The sequence below is a fragment of the Ranitomeya imitator genome, chromosome 3, assembly GCF_032444005.1.
Source record: "Ranitomeya imitator isolate aRanImi1 chromosome 3, aRanImi1.pri, whole genome shotgun sequence".
Classification (NCBI taxonomy): Eukaryota; Metazoa; Chordata; class Amphibia; order Anura; family Dendrobatidae; genus Ranitomeya; species Ranitomeya imitator.
This window is the reverse complement of record NC_091284.1, coordinates 801,840,571-801,852,891: the sequence shown is the minus strand read 5'-3', so window position 1 is coordinate 801,852,891 and position 12,321 is coordinate 801,840,571. Positions and strand designations below refer to the sequence as shown.

General features: G+C 45.1%; 1 pseudogene; it reads right to left on the bottom strand.

The window, feature by feature from the left end:
* Positions 1-5,296: 5,296 nt before the first annotated feature.
* On the bottom strand, positions 5,297-9,768 carry LOC138671243 (tRNA dimethylallyltransferase-like; annotated as a pseudogene).
* Between the last annotated feature and the right edge of the window lie 2,553 nt (positions 9,769-12,321).

The window sequence follows — 12,321 nt, the reverse complement described above, 5'->3', positions numbered from 1 at the left end:
GAGCACTTTAAACCCCCGGTGCTTCACAGAAGTTTATAACGCAGAGCCATGAAAATAAAAAATAATTTTTCTTTCCTCAAAAATTAATTTTTAGCCTGGAATTTCCTATTTTGCCAAGGGTAATAGGAGAAATTGGACGCCAAATGCTGTTGTCCAGTTTGTCCTGAGTACGCTGATACCCCATATGTGGGGGTAAACCACTGTTTGGGCACACGGCAGGGCTCGGAAGAGAAGGCACGCCATTTGGCTTTTTAAATGGAAAATTAGCTCCAATCATTAGCGGACACCATGTCGCGTTTGGAGAGCCCCTGTGTGCCTAAACATTGCAGATCCCCCACAAATGACCCCATTTTGGAAACTAGACCCCCAAAGGAACTAATCTAGATGTGTGGTGAGCACTTTGAACCCTCAAGTGCTTCACAGAAGTTTATAACGCAGAACCATGAAAATAAAAAAAAAAATTATTTTCTCAAAAATGATTTTTTAGCCCGCAATTTTTTATTTTCCCAGGGTAACAGGAGAAATTTGACCCCAAAAGTTGTTGTCCAGTTTCTCCTGAGTATGCTGATACCCCATATGTGGGGGTAAACCTTCCAAACCCCGAAGTGTGCCCAAACAGTGGTTTACCCCCACATATGGGGTATCCGCATACTCAGGAGAAACTGGACAACAACTTTTGGGGTCATCACGGCCATAGTCCAATTGGAAGTCGATCAAGAGTCATGTGGGGTTTGGAAGGGAAGTAGTGACTTTTGAAATGCAGACTTTGATGGAATGGTCGGCGGGCATCACGTTGCGTTTGCAGACCCCCTGGTGTGCCTAAAAAGTAGAAACCCCCCACAAGTGACCCCATTTTGTAAACTAGACCCCCCAAGGAACTTATCTAGATATGTGGTGAGCACTTTGAACCCCCAAGTGCTTCACAGACGTTTACAACGCAGAGCCGTGAAAATAAAAAATCATTTTTCTTTCCTCAAAAATTGTTTTAGCAAGCAATTTTTTTTCACAACTGTAACAGGAGAAATTGGACCCCAATAATTGTTGCGCAGTTTATCCTGAGTATGCTGGTACCCCATATGTGGGGGTAAACCGCTGTTTGGGCACACGTCGGTTCTTTGAAGTGAGGGTGCACCATTTGACTTTTTGAATACAAGATTGGCTGGAATCAATGGTGGCGCCATGTTGCGTTTGGAGACCCCTGATGTGCCTAAACAGTGGAAACCCCTCAATTCTACCTCCAACACTAACCCCAACACACCCCTAACCCTAATCCCAACTGTAGCCATAACCCTAATCACAACCCTAACCACAACCCTAAGGCTATGTGCCCACGTTGCGGATTCGTGTGAGATTTTTCCGCACCATTTTTGAAAAATCCGTGGGTAAAAGGCACTGCGTTTTACCTGTGGATTTACCGCGGATTTCCAGTGTTTTTTGTGCGGATTTCACCTGCGGATTCCTATTGAGGAAGAGGTGTAAAACGCTGCGGAATCCGCACGAAGAATTGACATGCTGCGGAAAATACAACGCAGCGTTTCCGCGCTGTATTTTCCGCACCATGGGCACAGCGGATTTGGTTTTCCATAGGTTTACTTGGTACTGTAAACCTGATGGAACTCTGCTGCGAATCCACAGCGGCCAAATCCGCACCGTGTGCACATAGCCTAATTCTAAAGGTATGTGCACACGCTGCGGAAAAAGCTGCGGATCCACAGCAGTTTCCCATGAGTTAACAGTTCAATGTAAACCTATGGGAAACAAAAATCGCTGTACACATGCTGCGGAAAAACTGCACGGAAACGCAGGGGTTTACATTCAGCAGCATGTCACTTTCTGCGGATTCCGCAGCGGGTTTACAACTGCTCCAATAGTAAACTGCAGTTGTAAAACCGCAGCGAAATGCGCAGAAAAACTGCTGTAAATCCGCAGCGGTTTAGCACTGCGGATTTATCAAATCCGCTGCGGAAAAATCCGCAGAGGACCAGAATACGTGTGCACATACCGTACCCTAACCCTAACCCTAGTTCTTACCCCAACCTTAGTGGAAAAAAAAAATTCTTTATTTTGTTATTGTCCCTATCTATGGGGGTGACAAAGAGGGGGGGGGTCATTTAGTATTTTTTTTTATTTTGATCACTGTGATAAGTTTTATCACAGTGATCAAAATGCACTTGAAACGAATCTGCCGGCCGGCAGATTCGGCGGGCGCACTGCGCATGCGCCCGCCATTTTGGAAGATGGCGGCGCCCAGGAAAGAAGACGGACGGACCCCGGGAGGCTTGGTAAGTATAATGGGGTGGGGGGGAGCACGGGGAGGTGGATAGGAGCATAGGGGGGGTGGATAGGAGCACGGGGGGTCGATCGCAGTGCGGGGGGGTGGATTGGAGCACGGGGGAGCGGACAGGAGGATGGGGGAGCGGAGCACAGGACGAAGGGGAGCGGACCACAGATCGGAGGCCTGGGGGGCGATTGGTGGGGTGGGGGCACATCAGTGTTTCCTGCCATGGCCGATGATATTGCAGCATCGGCCATGGCTGGATTGTAATATTTCACCAGTTTTTTAGGTGAAATATTACAAATCGCTCTGATTGGCAGTTTCACTTTCAACAGCCAATCAGAGCGATCGTAGCCACGGGGGGGGGGGGGGTGAAGCCACCCCTCCTGGGCTAAAGTACAACTCCTCCTGTCCCTGCAGGCCAGGTGAAATTAGTTAACCCTTTCACCTGGCCTGCAGGAGCCCAATCCGGCCATGACGCATATGCTGCGTCACAGGTCGGAATGGCATGGGTTTTCATGACGCATACGGTGCGTCAAAGGTCGGGAAGGGGTTAAACTTTGCCTAAAACCGGCCCTGCCTGCAGGCCGACTAAAATTATTATTATTATTTATTTATATAGCACCATTAATTCCATGGTGCTGTACATGAGAAAGGGGTTACATACAGAGTTATAGATGGCCAGTTTATCCAGCCCCAAGGCTCCGGGGGGCACTGGCCAGATTGCCCTCATGTGCGGCTGGCAGGGAGCAATCACTGAAGCTCTGCGCCCTGCAGGAGAAAATAGCAGCGGAGCCGAGCTGCAGGGAATGGATCCGTCCTGCTTACTGCCTACGTTTCCTGTCATACACAGTGGCTGAATGACATAATCATTCAGCACCGCGGGTGTGCGAGACAGGAAGCTGCCGGCAATGGTGGGGCTTCCGGATACCATACGCAGAGGTGAAGTGTGTGTGTGTGTGTATGCAGAGAGGTGAATGGTGCTGTTTGTGTCTGCATGTGGAGGAGAGGGCAATGATGGGGCTGCTGGGGGAGGAGGAAATGATGGAGGTGGTGAATGGGCAATAATGGGGTAGTGGGGATAAAGCAATAATTGAGATGTTGAAGGGGGTAATTATGTAGGTGGGAGAGGGCAATAATGGGATGTGGGGGGAGGAGGACAATGAGGGGTGTGGGATTGGGATGGGAGGAAAGGGGATTTATAATGGATTTAGGAACGGGGAGGTGGAGGAAGAAGTTATTACTGATTGTCCAACACAGTCCCTTAGTATATAGTGTACTCACTTATGTATAGCACTGTCCCTTAGTATGTGTGTGTGCATATATGAGTATATTGTGTGTGTGTGCTCTCTCTCTCTCTCTCTCTCTCTCTCTATCTATATATCTATATATATGTATATATATATATATATATATATATATATATATATATATATATATATAGCGAGAGAGATATAGATATATTATATAATATATATATTTATATATATATAGAGAGAGCACACACATAATATATTTCCTATTTCCTGCGCATGTGTGATCCCGGCCTTAAACGGGGTGCATGAGTCCTTTAATTTTTTGGCAGTTCTTGCTTCCTTCATTAATTTACATTTCCTGTTTTTGTTTTTTTATTAAACATTTTGGATTACTTAAATTATATATTTTTTTAATCATTTAAATCTTGCCTAATAATAATTATCTTTATTTTTATATAGCGCTAACATATTCCGCAGCGCTTTACAGTTTGTACACAGTATCGTCGCTGTCCCTGATATGGAATTTAGATTGTGAGCCCCATTAGTATATCTTTGGAATGTGGGAGGAAACCGGAAGAAACCCACGCAAACACAGAGAACATACAAACTCTTTGCAGATGTTGTCCTTAAAAGGGTTTGAACCCAGGACTCCAGCGCTGCAAGGCTGCTGTACTAACCACTGAGCCACCGTGCTTCTATAAGTCATTATACAGGAAAAAATGTTTAACTTTTTTTTTCCTGTGAAATGCAATTTTTCATGGGTTTGGAATGTTTTATTGTTCGTACTTAAAGTGGAGTAAAAGTGTGACGCCATTGTTCCCAGCAGCTATCTGGGAATCGGATGCTCCCAGGGGTCTTCCCCATGCTGTTCTCCTTCCATCCAGCACTTTTCCCATCCATTTGAACATTTTCACTGCCCCGCAGATCTTTGTAGAGTCTGCCCGAAAAAAGCTTGGCTTTCCCATTGACTCCCATTATGCTAGTTATTCAAAACAAGCATGCGAGTATTGGGAATTCCTCGGTTCGAGCAACGAGCTCCGGAGCATTTTAGTGCTCCCTCTTCTCTAATCTTAAGTAGAGATGAGAGAGCACTAAAATGCTAGGGGTGGTTGTTGCTCGAACCGAGGAATTCCAAATACTCACAGGCTGGTTTCAACTACCAAGTACAATGGGAGTCTGGGGGGGCAATGAAAATGTTCAAATGGATGGGAAATGTGGGCAGTGTTTTCTAGGGCACTTGCACAGGGAATTACTATATATTTTTTACCTCATTTTATTGAAGGCAAAAAAGAACAAAACATTGAACAAATCTACATATAGAATAATATGGCATCAAGGATGGAAATAATATTTGTATGATATAAAATCTATACAATGCATAACATTGTGACTAGGTAGCCTAAATAGAAATGTTACAAACCTATGACCCAGTTTACCTAGAATGTGCTCCACAAGTTACTTCTATACTGAACAGTGCAAGTAAGGCCTGGAATCCGTACAGGTTTGCTATAGTGAACACTAGTTCCACACATACATGTGCTCCAAGGACAAATTTGCATCCCTATTTATGTAAATATATTTGCATAATGTAAGTACAGAAATTAGCTTTATGTCTAGATTGCCAAGAACATAGGAGTTGAGCAACTAAAACCAAACTTAAATTATAGGAGGACATTTCATTGCTGTTGTACAGATTAATATAATCTGGACTGATAGAATTCTCTGAATCTTCATCCATTTTCATTAAATACAAAGAGAAGTAGCGTCCTAGTGTCCATTCATAAATCTTTAGATTCAACAGCAGTTTGCTTCTGGGATTCTGAGTCCTGCCTATCCGACGTGTTGTTGGCATGAAGGGTGCACATCCTTTTTTCCTGCACATCATATACACAGTCTGTACGAGAGGTTTCCTCTACCTCCTGTATATGACTTTCTGGATTAAAGCTAGAGCTCATCTTCCTCTTCTCTACATTTCTTACGGTAATTCTTCTCCCTGGTTTCTACATTTTTTTCACATGATGAAGATGTGATTTGGATTTTGTATGTGCTGCCCACTCTCGACCACCAATGATAATTCGATCACAGAAATCGCACAGTCGACTAGTTCTCTTGCTTTCATTACTGTCAGAAGCAATGTCCATTGGCTTCATGTCTGGAAGCTGATCCTGTAAGAAGCTGCTGACTATCTGTATAGCGGGTGACAGAACATTTTTGTCCCAAGCTGAAATATCGGTTGCATCCAGTCCATACACACTTGGCACATTTCGTCCAGGCCGTTTTAAGAATCTGTTTTTCACCCACTTATTTTGTTTTTTGGCATATTTTTGGGTTCTCTGCCTCAATGCTTCGATACCTTTCTGTAGAAGAATATTCGTCTGACCTGGAGTAATATCCTTTGTCACCAAGTATTCATGGAATTCCTTAAAGCCAATAGATTGGAAAATGCCATGCTGATAATCCTGGCCTGATTGAGCAATCATCTTCTCATTATAGCGTTTATGGAAGTCTTGGAGCTCCTGAATCAATCCCATCTCCAACATTTCATCCACCCTGGCATTCAGTCTGGCATTAAGAACCTCCTGGTCCGAGTGTAGCCATAAGATGCAGTGGTGCGATATCTCAAGGACCCTCCTAAGGGACCACCGCCATCTTCTTCTTGCTGTCGTCTTAGATGTTCGGTATGGGAGATACCAGACTCTTCGTATACCTGCAGGCTCCTTGCCACTTTACGTTTATCATGTGGATGCAATTTTGCTGCCATCTCTGGGTCCACATTTTTCAAGCGAGCGTGAAGCTCCGAAAAGTCTAATTTCTCCAGTTCAGTTTTTCTATCAGCCGAGACTTGATCTCCAGGTGCAGCTGTCTTCTCTCCAGGTGGAGATCCCGTGTTGACTAGAACTTTCCATAGCAGTGACTCAATGTAGTAATTTGTCCCTCCAACCACAATTGGAATTTTATCTCTAGAAAATATATCTTCGATAAGAGCCACGGCTTTATTTTGGAAGTCAACTACTGTAAAATTTGTGATAAGTGGATCCACGCAGCTGATCATGTGATGCTTGCAGAGCTGCTGTTCCTCCGACGTCACTTTATTAGTGATAATCCATAACAAAGAAGACAGCGCCACACCGGTCAGTGAAAAATGACTTACAGATTTAATCTGCCATCTGCGGCGACGTTTCGGTACAATGACCTTTATCAAGCACAGTCTGACACATGTTCCAACCACCATTATATACTTCTAGCACCACCCCTCATTACATAATCCACCAATAGGAGTATAGCACCATAAAGGTAAACACAAATGAATACACATAAATACATTTACATATATAGAAAATACATTACAAACACATAGAAACAATGCTGCATCATCTAACAAAGACATACTAGCCCTGATTGCCAAAAATCCAAAGAACCAGCCCACTACAATGTAATCCAGATCCCCCACATGGTGATATAAACAAACCGCAGTCCTCCAATAGATCAGTAGCATGCCCCGTAGCTAGGATACAGGCCAACCCTCCGAATGATGTCATCACGGCCATAGTCCAATTGGAAGTCGATCAAGAGTCATGTGAACACAGGGGTGGATAAGATTGCTGCTCAAGTCCAGTTCATTCCTGCAAGAAAACCCCACTGAGCATGACTGCCACAAACTCCAGGACATAACTCCACCCCCAGAATGAAGCCATGGTAACCGTCGTCCAATCAAATACTCGAACGTCCTTCACATGATCGCAGGGGTAAAAACAATAGCCATGTAAGTCCAATCTGATCTCTCCTGCGTATAATACAGACAAATTCCAAGAAGAAGTCCGCGGATGTAACAGCACTGTGCAGATTCACCATCTTCCAACAGCAGCAGTGACATCCATGTCCCACAAGACTTCCATGCGCTGACGATTGTAGATACTTCTCCATAATATATGGCAATCCGGCAATATAAAAAAGTCTATTGATTCAAAGCTGAGACTCATGAGTGTTCACATGACTCTTGATCGACTTCCAATTGGACTATGGCCGTGATGACATCATTCGGAGGGTTGGCCTGTATCCTAGCTACGGGGCATGCTACTGATCTATTGGAGGACTGCGGTTTGTTTATATCACCATGTGGGGGATCTGGATTACATTGTAGTGGGCTGGTTCTTTGGATTTTTGGCAATCAGGGCTAGTATGTCTTTGTTAGATGATGCAGCATTGTTTCTATGTGTTTGTAATGTATTTTCTATATATGTAAATGTATTTATGTGTATTCATTTGTGTTTACCTTTATGGTGCTATACTCCTATTGGTGGATTATGTAATGAGGGGTGGTGCTAGTAGTATATAATGGTGGTTGGAACATGTGTCAGACTGTGCTTGATAAAGGTCATTGTATAGGGACTCTATAGCGACAGGATCTGTTCCGCAGGACTGGCGCATAGCAAATGTGGTGCCAATATTCAAAAAGGGCTCTAAAAGTGAACCTGGAAATTATAGGCCAGTAAGTCTAACCTCTATTGTTGGTAAAATATTTGAAGGGTTTCTGAGGGATGTTATTCTGGATTATCTCAATGAGAATAACTGTTTAACTCCATATCAGCATGGGTTTATGAGAAATCGCTCCTGTCAAACCAATCTAATCAGTTTTTATGAAGAGGTAAGCTATAGACTGGACCACGGTGAGTCATTGGACGTGGTATATCTCGATTTTTCCAAAGCGTTTGATACCGTGCCGCACAAGAGGTTGGTACACAAAATGAGAATGCTTGGTCTGGGGGAAAATGTGTGTAAATGGGTTAGTAACTGGCTTAGTGATAGAAAGCAGAGGGTGGTTATAAATGGTATAGTCTCTAACTGGGTCGCTGTGACCAGTGGGGTACCGCAGGGGTCGGTATTGGGACCTGTTCTCTTCAGCATATTCATTAATGATCTGGTAGAAGGTTTACACAGTAAAATATCGATATTTGCAGATGATACAAAACTATGTAAAGCAGTTAATACAAGAGAAGATAGTATTCTGCTACAGATGGATCTGGATAAGTTGGAAACTTGGGCTGAAAGGTGGCAGATGAGGTTTAACAATGATAAATGTAACGTTATACACATGGGAAGAAGGAATCAATATCACCATTACACACTGAACGGGAAACCACTGGGTAAATCTGACAGGGAGAAGGACTTGGGGATCCTAGTTAATGATAAACTTACCTGGAGCAGCCAGTGCCAGGCAGCAGCTGCCAAGGCAAACAGGATCATGGGGTGCATTAAAAGAGGTCTGGATACACATGATGAGAGCATTATACTGCCTCTGTACAAATCCCTAGTTAGACCGCACATGGAGTACTGTGTCCAGTTTTGGGCACCGGTGCTCATGAAGGATATAATGGAACTAGAGAGAGTACAAAGGAGGGCAACAAAATTAATAAAGGGGATGGGAGAACTACCATACCCAGATAGATTAGCGAAATTAGGATTATTTAGTCTAGAAAAAAGACGACTGAGGGGCGATCTAATAACCATGTATAAGTATATAAGGGGACAATACAAATATCTCGCTGAGGATCTGTTTATACCAAGGAAGGTGACGGGCACAAGGGGGCATTCTTTGCGTCTGGAGGAGAGAAGGTTTTTCCACCAACATAGAAGAGGATTCTTTACTGTTAGGGCAGTGAGAATCTGGAATTGCTTGCCTGAGGAGGTGGTGATGGCGAACTCAGTCGAGGGGTTCAAGAGAGGCCTGGATGTCTTCCTGGAGCAGAACAATATTGTATCATACAATTATTAGGTTCTGTAGAAGGACGTAGATCTGGGGATTTATTGTGATGGAATATAGGCTGAACTGGATGGACAAATGTCTTTTTTCGGCCTTACTAACTATGTTACTATGTTACTATGTTACCGAAACGTCGCCGCAGATGGCAGATTAAATCTGTAAGTCATTTTTCACTGACCGGTGTGGCGCTGTCTTCTTCTTTGTTATGGATTGGACTTTGTAGCTGGGCTGACCCCCTGGCAGTGACGTGCGCCACTAAGCCTATTAAGGCCGTATGGGTGTAAGGTGCGGTTTAACGCATTTTTTTTATTAGTGATAATATCCAAACCCTGGTATACCTGCATAGAGTCCGCGCTGATCACCTCCCCTCCGAGCCTCCGGCCTAGCTGAAGAGCCAGCTTGCACTTCCCGGTTCCAGTGGCCCCTAGAATCACTACGAGAGGTAGAGAACGTCTCACACTGTGCGCCGCCATCTTCCCGCCTTCACACAGTAGTGATGTGTCGTTCATGAAGGAGCCGACAGAAAGAGCCGGCTGTCTGCTGTGAAGGAAAGGAGCTCTGCAGTGTGAGTGAGCCGAGTCTTTTGTTTTGTTTTTTTTTCTTTCTTGGCTGCAGCTTATCAGATTCAGTGAATGACTGAGACTCATGTGGGAGGAGCAGAGAGATGGCTGTGGACTGTTAACCCTTAAGTGCCCTCAGACTGCAAGGCTTTTTTTACATCATCCTTCAGTGCTGGAGTCAGGATCTGAGCTACCTTAGTCCCAAATAAAGATATACTTTACTGGCCTCATCCATGGCATTATATACTGTGTATATGTGTATATATATATATTAGATGGTGGCCCGATTCTAACGCATCAGGTATTCTAGAATATGCATGTCCACGTAGTATATTGCCCAGCCACGTAGTATATTGTCCAGCCACGTAGTATATTGTCCAGCCACGTAATATACAGCAGAGCCATATAGTATATTGCCCAGTCACGTAGTATATTGCCCAGCCACGTAGTATATTGCCCAGTCACGTAGTATATTGCCCAGTCACGTAGTATATTGCCCAGTCACGTAGTATATTGCCCAGCCACGTAGTATATTGCCCAGTCACGTAGTATATTGCCCAGCCACGTAGTATATTGCCCAGTCACGTAGTATATTGCCCAGCCACGTAGTATATTGCCCAGTCACGTAGTATATTGCCCAGCCACGTAGTATATTGCCCAGTCACGTAGTATATTGCCCAGCCACGTAGTATATTGCCTAGTCACGTAGTATATTGCCCAGCCACGTAGTATATTGCCTAGTCACGTAGTATATTGCCCAGTCACGTAGTATATTGCCCAGTCACGTAGTATATTGCCCAGTCACGTAGTATATTGCCCAGTCACGTAGTATATTGCCCAGTCACGTAGTATATTGCCCAGCCACGTAGTATACAGCACAGAGCCACGTAGTATATTGCCAAGTGACGTACTATATTACCGAGCCACGTATGTCACAGGTTAAAAAAATAAAAAATAAACATATACTCACCGAACGATCCGAGGGCCCCTTGTAGTTGAACATACTCACCATTCTTGTCACTGCTCCTCAGCGTCCCGTCTCTCCTCCTCCTGGGATCCAACGGCGCTGTGCAGATGGGCGCGCGGCTGCCGCCATCTTGCGTTCCTAGGATGCATTGCGAAATTACCCATATGACTTAGCGGTCTCACGAGACTGCTAGGTCTTATGGGTAATTTCGCAAAGCATTGCTGGGAAAGGAAGATGGCGGCAAGCGCCAGTGGCTCAGCGGACAACGGAGGGTGAGTATAGCAGGTTTTTTTTTTTTTACTATTTTTAACATGACTTTCTTTTACTATTGATGCTGCATAGGCAGGGGAGCGGAGCACCGGGGACACAGTGCGGGGAGCGGAGCGCCGGGCACTGACTGCGGGGATCGAGCGCCGGGCACTGACTGCGGGGAGCGGGCACTGGGCACTGACTGCGGGGAGTGGAGCGCCGGGGACACTGACTGCGGGGAGCGGGTGCCGGGCACTGACTGCGGGGAGCGGAGCGCCAGTGACACTGACTGCGGGGAGCGGAGCATCGGGGACAGTGACTGCGGGGAGCGGAGCACCGGGGACAGTGAGTGCGGGGAGTGGAGCGCCAGGGACAGTAACTGCGGGACTGAGCATGCTCGGAAGCAAGGGATGTGCTGTATGGGAAAGTGATGACCCTGTATGGGAACAGGATGCAGACATAATGTAGACTCTGCCTGCTGTGCCCTATGTTATAGTGTGTTAATGGTAATAGCATGGATTGGGGGCCTGTATATAACATGGGTTAGGGGCTGCACGGGTGGGGCTGCTTTCACACTAGCGCTTTGGTACAGTGCGTTGTGATGTGTAGCAATCCTGATCCAGATTGCATCTCTATACTTAACATAGGGACGCATGGACCTGCGTTTGCATCAGGATTTCTCATGTGCTCCCAAAACGCAGCTTGTTGCGAAATTTGGGTGTTAAAAAATCTGCAGACATCCTGGTACGTGGCAGCGCATCCAAAAAACATATGATTGTCAATGTAGACGCCCCCGAATCAGGATGACTGCGAATTTCATGCTGCGCAGGCTCGGAGCCTAATTTTTATTTTCTTTCACTTTCACCGGTGCGTGTTACATGCCTTTATTTTTATGAATTATAATCTCATACAGCGCCAGTACATCACAGCACTTACTAATTCAGAAAGGACATGTACAAAAAAATGCCACATATTAGAAAGTAATACATAAGACTACAAGCGAGTAGCAGGGACCTGTTCACAAGAGCTGACAATCTGGGGAAACAGCAATGCTTAAAAACAGTCTGTACTGCTTCACTAGATCCGTATACAGGTGTATAATGAGGCTGTCACTCTACAGGCAAAGACCTGGAGTGAGGACTGTGGAAAACGGATTCTTATTTTGAAAAAGAGCCGGTTCGTGAGCAGAAAGAGCCGGACTGCCCATCACTACAGCCCACAGCCAAGAGTAAGCCACGCCCCTAACAACCAGC